Source organism: Mustelus asterias, unplaced genomic scaffold (assembly GCF_964213995.1).
Source record: "Mustelus asterias unplaced genomic scaffold, sMusAst1.hap1.1 HAP1_SCAFFOLD_396, whole genome shotgun sequence".
In the NCBI taxonomy this organism is placed as follows: Eukaryota; Metazoa; Chordata; class Chondrichthyes; order Carcharhiniformes; family Triakidae; genus Mustelus; species Mustelus asterias.
Genome location: NW_027590351.1, coordinates 210,722 through 227,295, shown reverse-complemented (window position 1 = coordinate 227,295; position 16,574 = coordinate 210,722).

Sequence of the window (16,574 nt, the reverse complement as noted above, 5' to 3'; positions counted from 1 at the left end):
TGTGCTACTTCTCGATGCGGTGCCCTGTGTGATGATGCATGCACAATTCCAGACCCATTTTCCAGCACTTCCTGCATCGTGTTGTTTGCAATGGTGTTTGCAGCGTTCCTCTAAATGCTTCTTAAATGTTGTGAAGGGGAGAGGGAGGGGGCTGGCTAAGATGCTCTGTCAGAGAGTCGGTGCAAACTCGATGGTCTCCTTCTGCACTGTCGGGATTCTATGTTCAACTCTTTGTCTGCGTATTTATCACCATTCTGTCACATTGCTGCTCTACATCTGAAAATGTGTGCAGAATAAAGAATTGGAAATGCAAAAAAAAGTCTTGAAAACATATCTGAGCGAATAGCAACATGCAGTTTTACATCAGGCATTGTGTCCAAACGATGTGTTAAACTATCAAAGCTTGCTGTGTTCTGGTAAAGCAGGCATCAGAATTTATCAACCCCATGGAATTGAAGGGAGTGTGTTCGCATGGGTTGAAAACTGGCTGTCACATAGAAAACAGAGTTGGAATAAATGGGTCCTTGTCAGAGAGGAAAGATATAACCAGTGGAGTACCACAGGGATCAGTTCTTGGCCCACAATTGTTCACTATTTGCATTAATGACCTGGAGGAAGGAACAGAATGGGAGGTGTCTAAATTAGCTGATAAGATAGGTGGAAGGGCAGGTTGTGATGAGGAGATGGTGATTCTGCAGCAGGATAGAGATAGATTGGGTGACTGGGCAAAGGGCGTTTCATGTGGGGAAGTGTGAGGTCATGCACTTCAGTAGGAGGAATGAAAAGGCAGATTGGAGAGAGACTGCAGGCGAGAGAAGTACAGAGGGATCTGGGTGTTGTAGTGCATGAATCAAAAAGCTAGCAGGCAGGCTCAACACGTAGTTAAGGCAAATGGCATTTTGGCCATTATTGCAAAGGGGTTGGAGTTTAAAAATAGGGAGGATGTGTTACAATTGTACAGGGTGTTGGGGAGGCCTCACCTGGAATACTGCATACAATTCTGGTCACCTTTCCTAAAAAAGGAGAGAGAGTAACCTTAAAAGGCAGTCCAAAAGGAGATTCACCAGGCTAAATTCTTGGGATCAGAAGTTTGTCTTATCAAGCGAGATTAAGTATTCTGGGCCTCTATTCCTTGGGAGTTTGGAAGAGTGAGGGTGACCCTTATTCAAATATACAAGATGCTGAGGGGGCTTCACAGGGGAGATAGTGAGATGTTTTCACTCGTAGGAGAATCTGGAGCAAGGTGACATAGCTCCAAGATAAAGGGCTGGCCATTTAAAACAGTGTAGAAATTCCTTCTGAGAGAATGGAATTCTCTGCCCCAAAGTGGGGGGAGGAGACTGGATCTGAACACCTAGAAACTTGAAGCTCTCAAGCATTCCCACTTGACTCCTGTTGATGTAGACAGGGGCATGTCCTCCACTACACTTCCTGAAGTCGATGACTCTCTCCTCAGTTTTACTGACATGGAGAGATTGCTGTCACCAATTCTCTTCCCTGCGCTCTCATGGTTTGAGCTCTAACCCCCTACAGCAGCGTCATTAGCAAATGTCAAAATGGAGTCAGTTGGGGGGTGGGAGAGAGAAATTTTGTCACAGCTGTAGGTATAAGGAGTATAGAATTCCGACAATGCAGAAGGAGTCCATTCAAAGAACATTAAAGCACAGGAACAGGCCCTTCGGCCCTCCAAGCCTGCACCGACTATGCTGCCCGAGTGAACTAAAACCCCCTACCCTTCCGGGGACCATATCCCTTTATTCCCATCCTAGTCATGTATTTGTCAAGACCCCCCTTAGAAGTCACTCCCGTATCCGCTTCCACTACTTCCCCCGGCAGTGAGTTCCAGGCCCTCACTACTCTGTAAAAAATCTGCCTCATACATGTCCTTTAACCTTGCCCCTCACACCTTAAACCTGTGTCCCCGAATAACTGACTCTTCCACCCTGGGAAAAAGCTTCTGACTATCCACACTATCCAGGCTTCTCAATCTTGTAGACTTCTATCAGGTCGCCCCTGAACCTCTGTCGTTCCAGTGAGAACAAACCAAGTTTCTCCAACTTCTCCTCATAGCTAACGCCCTCCATAACAGGCAGAATCCTGGTAAATCTTTTCTGTACCCTCTCCAAAGCCTCCACATCCTTCTAGTAGTGTGGCAACCAAAATTTAACATTATATTCCAAGTGCGGCCGAACTAAGTGATGCGCTACTCAAACACGAGGCCCGAAGCTCGGTAAATGAAAGGCTTTTATTTACTGTAATGAAGCAGCCAGTAATTATATACACTATCCCAGACTGAAGGGGTCCCGGCCAGAGCGGGGACTCTTATACCTCTCCCAGGAGGCGGAGCCCGACTGGGATGTGCCACAACACTACAGTACAATGGTGTAACAACCCCACCCTAACCCCAACAGCAACAATAGCACAACCCAACAGTAAGATATGTACATCCTTGTAGTACTGGCCAGACCCTGGCTCAGTACTATCCAGTGGGAACCAACGATGGTTCACCACATTCACCCCTCCTTTGAGAACAAAGGCCGGCGGGGTACAAAAACAGAATAAAGTGTCAGTAGTCTATAAGTTCAGATGGTCAGGGGGACCGCACCGCCATTGTGACCTCCTCAATACCGGCGGTGGCACCTTGTAGGCACTTGCGGTGGCGTTCTCCCCAAGGCGGCGTCCAGCTGTTCTTCCACGGACTCACAGGCCGGTTGACCCTGAGGTGAAGGTAGTCCATGGGATCCTGACACGCCCTGCAGTGGCGACCATCTTCTGGGCTCAGGCAAGCTGTAAATGGGAGTAAAATGGTTAAGCAATGGTCCCGATGCTGCCCGCGCCGTGTCCGGGGAAGAAACAAGAGATAAAGGGTTTGTTACAGGGGGTATGGGAGTGACAGGGGTTGCTACGTCCCCTGCTGGCGCCAGGTCTCGGATCGAGACCGTATCCTCTCGCCCGTCAGGGTATGCCACATAGGCATACTGAGGGTTGGCGTGGAGGAGATGGACCTGTTCGACCAATGGGTCGGACTTGCGGGCCCTTACATGTCGCCGCAGGAGGACGGGTCCTGAGTCCGTCAACCAAGACGGTAATGAGGTCCCCGAGGAAGACTTCTGAGGGAATGAAAACATCCTCTCGTGGGGAGTAGCATTGGTTGCCGTACACAGGAGGGATCGAATAGAATGGAGCGCATCAGGGAGCACCTCTTGCCAACAGGAGACTGGAAGGCTTTTTGACTTCAACGCCAGTAAGACAGCCTTCCAGACTATAGCATTCTCACGTTCCACCTGTCCGTTACCCCGAGGGTTGTAGCTCGTGGTCCTACTAGAGGCAATCCCGTATGAGAGCAGGCATTGCCTCAAGTCATCGCTCATGAACGACGAGCCCCTGTCGCTATGGATGTAGCCGGGGTACCCGAACAGGGTAAAGAGATCACGGAATGCCTTGATAACCGTGGCAGCGGATGTATCAGAGCAGGGAACAACAAAAGGGAACCGAGAGTACTCGTCAATGATATTGAGGAAGTACACATTCCGATCTGTTGAGGGAAGGGGTCCCTTAAAATCGACACTCAGTCTCTCGAAGGGACGAGTGGCCTTGACTAAATGTGCCCGGTCAGGTCGGTATAAGTGCGGTTTGCATTCCGCGCAAACCCGACAGCTCCTTGTTACTGACCTGACGTCCTCCACCGAGTAAGGCAGGTTGCGGGCTTTTATAAAGTGGTAGAGCCGAGTGACCCCAGGATGGCATAGGTCATTATGGAGGGCCTGCAAACGGTCCTCCTGTATACTAGCGCATGTTCCACGCGAGAGGGCAGCCGAGGGCTCATTGAGTTTCCCTGGACAGTACATGATGTCGTAGTTATAGGTGGAGAGTTCAATTCTCCACCGCAAGATCTTGTCATTCTTGATCTTGCCCCTCTGCGTGTTGTTAAACATGAACGCCACGGACCGCTGGTCTGTGATCAGGGTGAACCGTTTTCCCGCCAAGTAATGGCGCCAGTGCCTGACGGCCTCCACAATGGCCTAGGCCTCCTTTTCCACCGCTGAATGCCGAATTTCGGGGCCTTGGAGGGTGCGGGAAAAAAATGTGACGGGCCTGCCCGCCTGGTTAAGTGTGGCGGCCAGGGCGAAATCAGATGCATCTGATGCGCGACAATCAAGCACGAGGTACAAGGCTTCAGCGATTGAAGGCTTTTATTGACAAACAATGGAACTATCTAACACGAGTACACCAATACAGACTGGAGGGGTCCCGCCTGAGCAGAGGGTCTTATACCTCTCCCCAGGAGGCGGGGCCCGACTGGGATGTGCCATAACAGCATCCACCACAGGTATATTAATCCCACAGTGTAAACACCCTAACCCAACAACAACATTATAACAACCCCAACAGTGGCAACACCCTAACCCAACAGTAACATTGGAATAACCCCACAGTGGTAACCAACGATGGTTCACCACATTCACCCCTCCTTTAAAAACAAAGGCCGGCGGGGTGCGAAAACAGATCACATATATACAAAATTCACAAGTCCAGATGGTCTGGAGGACCGCACCGTCGCTGTGATCTCCTCAACACCGGTTGCGACACCGGAGCAGGTGCTTGCGGTGGCGTTCTCTCCAAAACAGCGTCCGGCTGTCCCCTCGAGGACTCCCGGGCCGGTTGACCCTGGTGAGGCGGTGATGCAGGGGATCCTGGTACCTTCTGTGGTGGCGCCGATCTCCGAGTCTCAGGCAAGCTGTACATGGGAGTATAACTGGTCCCGGTGATGACCGCGCCACGTCTGGGGAAGAAAGAAGTGAAAGGGGGTTCGTGACAGGGGGTATGGGAGCGACAGAAGTTGCTACGTCCCCTGCGGGCGCCAGGTCTCGAATCGAGACCGTGTCCTCTCGCCCGTCAGGATATGCCACATAGGCATACTGAGGGTTGGCGTGGAGGAGTTGGACCGGTTCGACCAAGGGGTCGGACTTGCGGGCCCTCACATGTCGCCGCAGAAGGACGGGTCCTGGGTATGTCAACCAGGCTGGTAAGGAGATCCCCGAGGACGACTTCCGAGGGAATGAGAACATCCTCTCGTGGGGAGTAGCATTGGTTGCCATACACAGGAGGGAGCGAATGGAATGAAGCGCATTTGGAAGGACCTCCTGCCAACGGGAGACTGGAAGGCCCCTGGACTTCAGCGCCAATAGGACAGCCTTCCAGACTGTAGCATTCTCCCTCTCCACCTGTCCGTTACCCCTAGGGTTGTAGCTCGTGGTTCTACTAGAGGCAATCCCGTATGAGAGCAGGAATTGCCTCAAGTCGTTACTCATGAACGACGAGCCCGTCGCTATGTATGTAGCAGGGGTACCCGAACAGGGTAAAAAGATCACTGAATGCCTTAATCACTGTGGCAGTCGACGTGTCCGCACAGGGGACAACAAACGGGAACCGGGAGTATTCATCTATGATATTGAGAAAATAGACATTCCGGTCCGTTGAGGGAAGGGGGCCCTTAAAATCCACACTCAACCTCTCGAAGGGGCGAGTGGCCTTGACCAATTGCGCCCGGTCCGGTCGATAAAAGTGCGGTTTGCATTCCGCGCAAATCCGACAGCTTCTCGTTACTGACCTGACATCCTCCACCGAGTAGGGCAGGTTGCGGGCTTTTATGAAGTGGTAGAGTCGAGTGACTCCAGGATGGCACAGGTCATTGTGGAGGGCCTTCAAGCGGTCCTCCTGCATGATAGCGCATGTTCCGCGCGAGAGGGCATCCGAGGGCTCATTGAGCTTCCCTGGACGATACATAATATCGTAATTATAGGTGGAGAGCTCAATTCTCCACCGCAAGATCTTATCATTCTTGATCTTGCCCCTCTGCGTATTACTGAACATAAACGCCACGGATCGTTGATCCGTGATCAGGGTGAACCGCTTCCCCGCCAGGTAATGGCGCCAGTGTCTGATGGCCTCCACAATGGCCTGAGCCTCCTTCTCCACCGCTGAATGCCGAATTTCGGGACCTTGAAGGGTGCGGGAAAAGAACGCGACGGGCCTGCCTGCCTGGTTTAGTGTGGCGGCCAGGGCGAAATCCGATGCATCAGTTTCCACCTGAAAAGGGATGGATTCATCCACCGCGTGCATCGTGGCTTTCGCAACGTCGCTTTTCAAAGCCTTGAAGGCCAATTGGGCCTCCGGCGTGAGTGGGAAGGTCGTGGACTTGATGAGCGGACGGGCTTTGTCCGCGTAGTTGGGGACCCACTGCGCATAATAAGAAAAGAAGCCGAGGCATCTCCTCAGTGCTTTTGCGCTAGCGGGCAAGGGAAGTTCAGTAAGGGGGCGCATACGGTCTGGATCAGGGCCGATGACCCCGTTTTCCACCACGTATCCAAGGATAGCTAACGTGCGCGTACGGAATACACACTTCTCCCTGTTATAGGTCAGATTCAGGCGAGATGCAGTGCGCAGAAAGTTTTGGAGATTCGTGTCATGGTCCTGCTGGTCATGGCCGCAGATGGTGACGTTATCCAGGTACGGGAAGGTAGCCCGCAACACGTTCTGGTCCACCATTCGGTCCATAGCACGCTGGAAGACCGAGACCCCATTGGTGACACCAAATGGAACCCTAAGAAACTGATATAGACGACCATCCGCCTCAAAAGCCGTGTATTATCGGTCCTCTGGGCGGATGGGGAGTTGGTGGTAGGTGGACCTAAGGTCTATGGTGGAGAACACCCGGTACTGCGCAATCTGATTGACCATATCAGATATGCGCGGGAGAGGATACGCATCCAGCTGTGTATAACGGTTAATGGTCTGACTGTAGTCGATGACCATCCGGGGTTTGTTCCCGCTTTTAACCACCACGACCTGCGCTCTCCACTGACTAGCACTGTGCTGTATGATCCTTCTTTGAGGAGCCGCTGAACCTCAGATCTGATAAAGATCCGGTCTTCAGCGCTGTAACGCCTACTTTTAGTAGCGATGGTACCAGATTCTTAAATAAAGGTGTGGTGATCTTTAGTGTGGAAAGATTGCATGCGGGGCGCTTTGGGCAATTTGGAGGCTGCGGCTGATTCCCTACTGCCAGCGAAGGGAGTGGCCCACCGTACTGTAGGATCACACTCTTCATGTGGACCATAAAGTTTAGTCCGAGGAGAATTGGCGCGCAAAGGTGCGGCAACACAAGGAGCCTGTATCGCTCGTAAATTGTGCCCTGCACCTCTAGGGTTACCATACAACGTCCTTGGATCGGTACAGACCGGGACCGTGATGCCATAGAAATTGTCTGTTTGGCAGGTAGAACCCGGAGTCCACACCTTTTTGCAGTGTCAGGGTGAATAAAACTCTCGGTGCTCCCACTGTCAAACAGACAATACACAGTACGACCATTTACCTTGATGTTCATCATCGAACAGTCAAGCCTGTGATGCTTTGTCTGGTCCAGAGAGATCGACGCCACCGTTGGCCCTAGGGCGTCACTTCATGCAGCCGAGGTTGATACCGAGGACCCCTGCTGGTCGCTCCTGGTCGTCGTCGACCATGATGGCCGCCCCCATGAATCGCTCGTGGGTGAGGGCGCCGAGCGTAGCGACTCCTGGTGGTCATCCTCCTCCTCCGTCAGCCACGATGGCGCCATCCTGGATTCGCACGTGGTCGGGCCTCGCGGGTACTGCAACGCCGAAGGAGATTGTCTCCGCTCTGGAGGGTCACAGGCTGCACTGCCATTCTTGGGCTTCGACCTGCAGACTTTAGCATAGTGCCCCTTTTTACCGCACTGACTGCAGATCGCCGTTTTTGCTGGACACTGTTGCCGTGGATGCTTGGCTCCTCCGCAAAAATAGCATCGCTGGCCGCCTGGAGCTGCCGCCGTCGTCGGGTCGATATGGGAGCGCGAGCCCGTGGGGCGAGGAGGGATTTGTGCTTGCTCCTGCCACGTTGTCTCCACGTGGTCTTCGGGGTACAGAGCCAAGCTTTTCAACGCTGCCTCCAGCATCTCAGCCATCTCCATCGCTTGGGTCAAGTTGAGGTTCCCTTTCTCCAATAGCTTAAGCCGGGTGTACGAGGACCCTACCCCTGCTACAAACGCATCTCGGGCGAGGTCGTACATATACTGCTCAGCCGACACAGCTTTGCAGTCGCAGCCCCTGGCAAGCTGCAAGAGCTCATTGGCGTAGTCCTCCATGGTTTCGCCCGACTGCCGACGTCGTGTAGCGAGGAGGTAACGAGCGTGAATCTCGTTGGGTGGTCTCGTGTATCGTTTCTTCAAGAGCTCGATGGCCCTCGGGTAAGTGGTGGCCGCACGAATTGCGAGGTAGACCGTGTCGCTTACCCTCGCGTGGAGGACCTGGAGTCTGTCGTTGTCCGTAGTAACTGCTGCAGAGGCCGCCAGGCAGTCCTCGAAACACTTCAGCCAGTGGTCGAAGGTGTTAGAGGCACCGACCGCACGGTGGGTCCAGCATCAGACGCTCTGGTTTCAGCATTTGCTCCATACTCTCTTTACTGTCGAGAGTTTTATGTTTGTCAATAAAATTGATGCGCGACAATCAAGCACGAGGTACAAGGCTTCAGCGATTGAAGGCTTTTATTGACAAACAATGGAACTATCTAACACGAGTACACCAATCCAGACTGGAGGGGTCCCGCCTGAGCAGAGGGTCTTATACCTCTCCCCAGGAGGCGGGGCCCGACCGGGATGTGCCATAACAGCATCCACCACAGGTATATTAATCCCACAGTGTAAACACCCTAACCCAACAACAACATTATAACAACCCCAACAGTGGCAACACCCTAACCCAACAGTAACATTGGAATAACCCCACAGTGGTAACCAACAATGGTTCACCACAGCATCGCTCTACACCTGAAAGGGGATGGACTCGTCAACAGCGTGCATCTTAGCTTTCGCGATGTCGGCTTTCAATTTATCGAAGGCCAATCGGGCCTCTGGCGTTAGGGGAAAAGTCGTGGACTTAATGAGCGGACGGGCTTTGTCCGCGTAGTTGGGAACCCACTGCGCATAATAAGAGAAGAAGCCCAAGCATCTTCAGTGCTTTTGCACGAGCAGGCAAGGGAAGTTCAGAAAGGGGGCACATACTGTCTGGATCAGGGCCAATGACCCCGTTTTCCACCACGTATCCTAGGATGGCTAAACGGCACGTACGAAACACACACTTCTCCCTGTTGTAGGTCAAGTTCAGGCGAGATGCAGTGCGTAGGAAGTTCAGGAGATTCGTGTCGTGGTCCTGCTGGTCATGGCCGCAGATGGTGACATTATCCAGGTACGGGAAGGTAGCCCGCAGCCCGTTCTGGTCCACCATTCGGTCCATAGCACGCTGGAAGACCGAGACCCCATTGGTGACACCAAAGGGAACCCTGAGAAAGTGATACAAGCGACCATCCGCCTCAAAAGCCGTGTATTGTCGGTCCTCTGGGCGAATGGGGAGTTGGTGGTAGGCAGACTTGAGGTCTATGGTGGAGAACACCCAGTACTGCGCAATCTGATTGACCATATCAGATATGCGCGGGAGAGGATACGCATCCAGCTGCGTATATCGGTTTATGGTCTGACTAGTCAATGACCATCCGGTGTTTGTTCCCGCTCTTGCCCACCACGACCTGCGCCCTCCACGGACTAGCGCTGGGTTGTATGATCCTTTCTTTGAGGAGCCGCTGAACCTCAGATCTAATGAAGATCAGCGCTGTAACTTTTAGTCGCGATGGGCTTGCAGCCTGGCACAAGATTCTGGAACAAGGAGGGTGTGGTGATCTCCAGTGTCGAGAGGCTGCAGGCAGGGCGCGTTGGGCAATTTGCAGGCTGCTGCTGTTTTCCCACTGCCAGTGAAGGGAGTGGCCCACCGTACCTGTAGGATTACACTCCTCAAGTGGACCATGAAGTTTAGTCCGAGAAGTATTGGCGCGCAAAGATACGGCAACACGAGGAGCTTGAAACAACGGTAAACTGCGCCTTGCACCTTCAAGGTTACCACGCAACTCCCTAACACGGTAACAGACCGGGACCTTGATGCCATAGAGATTGTCTGTTTGGCAGGTTGAATCTGGAGTCCACACCGCTTCACAGTGTCTGGGTGGATAAAGCTCTGTGCCCCCGCTATCAAACAGACAATAAATCACGTGGTCATTTACCTGGATATTCATCATAGATTTGTCAAGTCTATGAGGCTTGGCCTGGTCCAGGATGATCGACGCCACCGTTGTTTCATGAGCACCACTGCAGGCAGCTGAAATCGATGAGGAGGACCCCAGCTGGTCGTTCGTGGTCAGTGTTGACCAACATGGCCGCTCCCATGAGTCGCACGTGGGTGAGGGCGCCAAACTCAGCAACCCCTGGTGGTCATACTCCTCCGACTCCGTCGACCGTAATGGTGTCGTCCTGGCCTCGCACGTGGACGAACTCCTCGATGACTTCGACGACGAAGACCCGAGCTCTGAAGAATCGCAGGCCGCACTGCCGTTCCTGGGTTTAGATCGGCACACTTTTGAATAATGCCCTTTTTTACCGCATGCGGTGCACAACACAGCTTTAGCGGGACACCGTTGCCGAGTATGCTTCGCTCCCCCACAGAAATAGCACCGCGGGCCGCCCGGGGCTGCTGCCGCCGTCTGGCCCGAGTGAGCGCACGCCATGATGCAGCATTTTGAACCCGAGGGACGAGGAGGGATTGGCGACTGCTCCTGCCACGTTGTCTCCATATGGTCCTCCGGATATAAAACTAAGCTTTTGGAGGCCGTCTCGAGCATCTCCGCCAGCGCGATGGCCTGGGTAAGATTAAGGTTACCCTTCTCCAACAGTTCAAGTCGAATGTACGACGATCCGACCCCCGCCACAAACGCATCTCGGGCGAAATCGTTCATGCTCTGCTCAGCCAACGCAGCTTTGCAGTTACAGCCCCTGGCTAGCTGTAGGAGCTAGTTCGCATAATCCTCCATCGTTTCGCCAGACTGCCGTCGTCGAGTGGCTAGGAGGTAACGAGCGTGTATTTCATTGGGTGGTTTGATATAACGCTTCTTCACAAGCTCGAGGGCCTCAGTATAAATCGGTGGCCACACGGATCGCGAGTTAGACAGTGTCGCTTACCCTCGCATGGAGGACCCGGAGTCTGTCATCATCTGTGGTGACCGCTGCGGAGGCTGCCAGGTAGTCTTCGAAACACTTCAGCCAGTGGTCGAAGGTGTTAGAAGCGCCCACCGCACGTGGATCTAGTGTAAGGCGTTCCGGCTTCAGGATTTGCTCCATACTCTCTCTTTTATTCTTCGACGAGAGTTTAACGACAGCAAATAAAATTGATGCGCTACTCAAACACGAAGCCTGAAGCTCGGTAAATGAAAGGCTTTTATTTACTGTAATGAAGCAGCCAGTAATTATATACACTATCCCAGACTGAAGGGGTCCCGGCCAGAGCAGGGACTCTTATACCTCTCCCAGGAGGCGGAGGCCGACTGGGATGTGCCACAACACTACAGTACAAAGGTGTAACAACCCCACCCTAACCCCAACAGCTACAATAGCACAACCCAACAGTAACATATGGACATCCTTGTAGTACTGGCCAGACCTGGCTCAGTACTATCCAGTGGGAACCAACGATGGTTCACCACACTAAGGTTCTATAAAGCTGCAACATGACTTGCCAATTTTTAAACTCAATGCCCTGGCCTATGAAGGCAAGCATGCCGTATGCCTTCTTGACTTTCTCCACCTGCATTGCCACTTTGTGACCAGAGTACCTGTACACCCAGATCCCTTTGCCCATCAATGTTTCTGCCATTTACTGTATATTTCCTATCTGTATTAGATCTTCCAAAATGCATTACCTCACATTCAGCCCATCAGGCTTGCACTGACAACAATCCCACCCAGGCCCTAACCCCAGAACCTTGCATATTTACCCTGTTACAGTCAGGGGGGCCAAGAGGCAATTTAGCATGGCCAGTCAACCAAAACCACACGCCATTGGACTGTGGGAGAATATGCAAACTCCACACACACTCTCACCTGAGGCCAGAATTGAATCTGGCACCATGAGGCACATTGCTAACCACTGTGCCACCATGCTGCCTGAGTAAAGTAAGGGGCTGAGGACACAGCTTTCTAAGGCACCAGTGTTGCAGTCTCTCCTTGTTGGCTTAATGGTAGGGCTGTGGGAGCCTTGTGAAACAGACAGGGGTGCCTGGGAGGATTAGGTGTGACATTGAAAGTTCATTAAAAAAAAAATCACAAGGGGGAAAATAGGCAAGGTCTTTTCCCCCAGAGTAGGAGCAACCTTTCCCCACAGAGAGTGGTGTGTATGGAATGAGCTACCACGGGAGATGGGTACAATTACAACATTTCAAAGACATGTGACAGGTACGTGGATGGGAAAGGTTTAGAGGGATATGGGACAAACACTGGTCCATCGACAACCAGGTTTCCTAAACTGAACTAGTCCCATTTGCAAGTTGGGCTGAAGAGCCTGTTTGTTGTATATCTGTCTGATACCAGAGTCAGCCTATAGGGCGTTGATCTGATCCATTGGTTGGGAGATTGCTTAGTGTTGTCCTGCACGCTGCTTCCACTGAGGCATGCAGACAGTGCTCACACCAGAAGAATTGCTAGATTTGTAAATCTCACATTGAGCACAGTGCTAATGTCACACAGCAATGGGCCGTGTGAAGGGACTGTGGATGGACACTTGAACCAAAGCTGTAATGGGCAGATGTATCTGTGGCAGGGAGATTGGGGAGGATGAGGCCAGGTAGTTTTCTCCCTCAACATGTCACAGACAGTCCAGCAGATATGTCCAATAGGACTCAGTAAGAGTTTTAACAACACCAGCTTAAAAGTTCAGGTTTATTTGGTAGCAAATGCCATCAGCTTTCAGAGCGCTGCTCCTTCGTCAGATGGAGTGGAAACATGCTCTCAAACAGGGCACAGACACAAAATCAAGTTACAGAATACTGATTAGAATGCGAATCCCTACAGCCAGCCAGGTCTTAAAGATACAGACAGACAATGTGAGTGGAGAGAGCATTAAGCACAGGTTAAAAAGAGATGTGTATCATCTCCAGACAGGACAGCCTGCAAGTCCAGGAGGCAAGCTGTGGGGGTTACTGATAATGTGACGTAAATCCAACATCCTGGTTTTGGCCGTCCTCATGTGTGCGGAACTTGGGTATCAGTTTCTGCTCAGCCACTCTGCGCTGTCGTGTGTCATGAAGGCCACCTTGGAGAACGCTTACCCGAAGATCAGAGGCCGAATGCCCGTGACTGCTGAAGTGCTCCCCCACAGGAAGAGAACAGTCTTGCCTGGTGATTGTTGAGTGGTGTTCATTCAACCGTTGTCGTAGTGTCTGCATGGTTTCCCCAATGTACCATGCCTCGGGACATCCTTTCCTGCAGCGTATAGGGTAGACAACGTTGGCTGAGTTGTAAGAGTAGGTACCGTGTACCTGGTAGATGGTGTTCTCACGTGAGATGATGGCATCTGTGTCGATGATCCGGCACGTCTAAGTGGAGAGGATCTCCAAGAAGATTGCGCATATCGACAGACATCTAGTTTCTACAAACATGCAAGAAAGCAGACAAGATACCGAAAGGACTACGGATCAACAACCCACTCAGGTCAACCTATAACACAGACTACGCTGAGAGACTTGGCAGTCGCACCTCTCTCACCCTCCTCAAACACCTCAAACACCAGCTCTACAGCAAACGCCACAGCCTGGAAACCAAGATAGAGTCCATATTGTCAACTTGCGCTCAGGACGCAAACCAGCTGCGGAACACTGCCAAGCAGACGAGACAAAGGAACTACACCATCTACATGCACACCGAGAACAGGAAACTTGAGAAACTCGGCATCACCACCAGCAGCAACCAAGCCTCCCCCGGTACCACAGTAGAAAACAGTACCACTGCAGGGAAGTCTATAGTCTGACAAGTTGACAACTCACTTCAGCCAGATGAAATCGAAGTTCTCAGCCGAGGGCTCAACTTTTGCCCCACTATCAAAATAGACCCCAGTCTCACTGCGGACACTGAGGAATTCATCAGGCGAATGAGGCTGCAGGAGTTCTTCCACAAACCCCAAGAGGCCAACAGCAAACACAATGAGACAGCCAATGAACTGGAACAGCAGACAGAGAGATCCGCAGTGCAATCAAAGAGGAAAGAGTCAAATTGGACTCCTCCGGAAGGCCGCTGCCCTCGACTTGACATGCATGTCCAAGCCATCAGGAGGTGCATCAACACCAAATTCATCAGCCGCACTCACAAGACAGCACCGAACATCACCCAAGCACAACGCAACGCCATCCACGCTCTCAAGACCGACCGCAACATCAAACCAGCGGACAAAGGAGGGGCCATCGTCATACTGAACAGAAAGGATGACTGCAAAGGAGTGTACCGACAACTGAACGAGGAACACTACAGACAGTTACCCACAGATCCGACCAAAGAACACACCTGTCAACTCAACACTCTGATCAAAACCTTTGAGCCGGACCTTCGAAGCACCCTCCGTGCTCTCGACACGTTGGAGATCTCTACTGCCTCCCAAAGATACACAAGGCAAACACACCCGGCCGTCCCATAGTTTCAGGCAATGGAACCCTGTGCGAGAACCTCTCCGGCTATGTCGAAGGCATCTTGAAACCCATTCATACAAAGAACCCCCAGCTTTTGTTGCAACACTACGGACTTGGATGTGCGTTGTTTGTGTAGGAGCAGTTGAACCAGGAGCACTCCTCGTCACAATGGATGTCTCGGCACTCTACACCATCATCCCCCACGATGATGGCATTGCTGCAACTGCCTCAGTACTCAATGCTGTCAACTGCCAGTTTCCAGATGCAATTTTACAACTCATCCGCTTCATCCTGGACCACAAGATCTTCACCTTCAACAACCAGTTCTTCATCCAGACACACGGAACAGCCATGGGGACCAAATTCGCACCTCAATATGCCAACATCTTCATGCACAGGTTCGAACAAGACTTCACCGCACAGGACCTTCAACCGATGCTATACACTAAATACATGGACGACATTTTCTTCCTTTGGAGTCATGGTGAGCAATCACTGAAACAACTATATGACGACATCAACAAGCTCCATCCCACCATCAGACTCACCATGGACTAGTCTCCGGAATCTGTTGCATTCTTGGACACACGCATCTCCATTAAGGAGAGTCACCTCAGCACCTCACTGTACCGCAAGCCCACGGATAACCTCACGATGCTCCACTTCTCCAGCTTCCACCCTAAACACGTTAAAGAAGCCATCCCCGACAGACAAGCCCTCCGAATACACAGGATCTGCTCGGATGAGGAGGATCGCAACAGACACCTCCAGACGCTGAAAGATGCCGTCATAAGAACAGGATATGGCGCTCGACTCCTCGATCGACAGTTGCGACACGCCAGTGAAAAACCACACCGACCTCCTCAGAAGACAAACACGGGACATGGTGGACAGAGTACCCTTCATCGTCCAGTACTTCCCCGGAATGGAGAAGCTACGGCATCTCCTCCGGAGCCTTCAACATGTCATTGATGAAGACGAACATCTCGCCGAGGCCGTCCCCACACCTTTCCTTCAAACAACCGCACAACCTCAAACAGACCATTGTCCACAGCAAACTACCCATCCTGCAGGCTAACAGTGACCACAACACCACACAACCCTGCCACCACACAACCCTGCCACAGCAACCTCTGCAAAACATGCCAGATCATCGACACAGATGCCATCATCTCACGTGAGAACACCATCTACCAGGCACACAGTACCTACTCTTGCAACTCAGCCACCGTTGTCTACCTGATACGCTGCAGGAAAGGATGTCCTGAGGCATGGTATATTGGGAAAACCATGCAGACGCTGAGACAACAGATGAATGAACACCACTCAACAATCACCAGGCAAGACTGTTCTCTTCCTGTGGGGGAGCACTTCAGCAGTCATGGGCATCCAGCCTCAGATCTTCAGGTAAGCATTCTCCAAGGCAGCCTTCACGACACACGACAGTGCAGAGTCACTGAGCAGAAACTGATAGCCAAGTTCTGCACACATGAGGACAGCCCAAACCAGGATGTTGGATTTATGTCACATTATCAGTAACCCCCACAGCTTGCCTCCTGGACTTGCAGGCTGTCCTGTCTGGAGACAATACTCATGTCTTTAACCTGTGCTTAATGCTCCCTCCACCCACATTGTCTGTATCTTTAAGACCTGGCTGGTTGTAGGGATTCACATTCTAATCAGTATTCTGTAACTTAATTTTGTGTCTCTGTGCACTGTTTGAGAGCACATTTCCACTCCATCTAACGAAGGAGCAGCACTCCAAAAGCTTATAGAACAGTACAGCACAGAACAGGCCCTTCGGCCCACGATGCTGTGCCAAGCATTATCTGAAACCAAGATCAAGCTATCCCACTCCCCATCATCCTGGTGTGCTCCATGTGCCTATCCAATAACCGCTTAAATGTTCCTAAAGTGTCTGACTCCACTATCACTGCAGGCAGTCCATTCCACACCCCAACCACTGTGTAAAGAACCTACCTCTGATATCCTTCCTATATCTC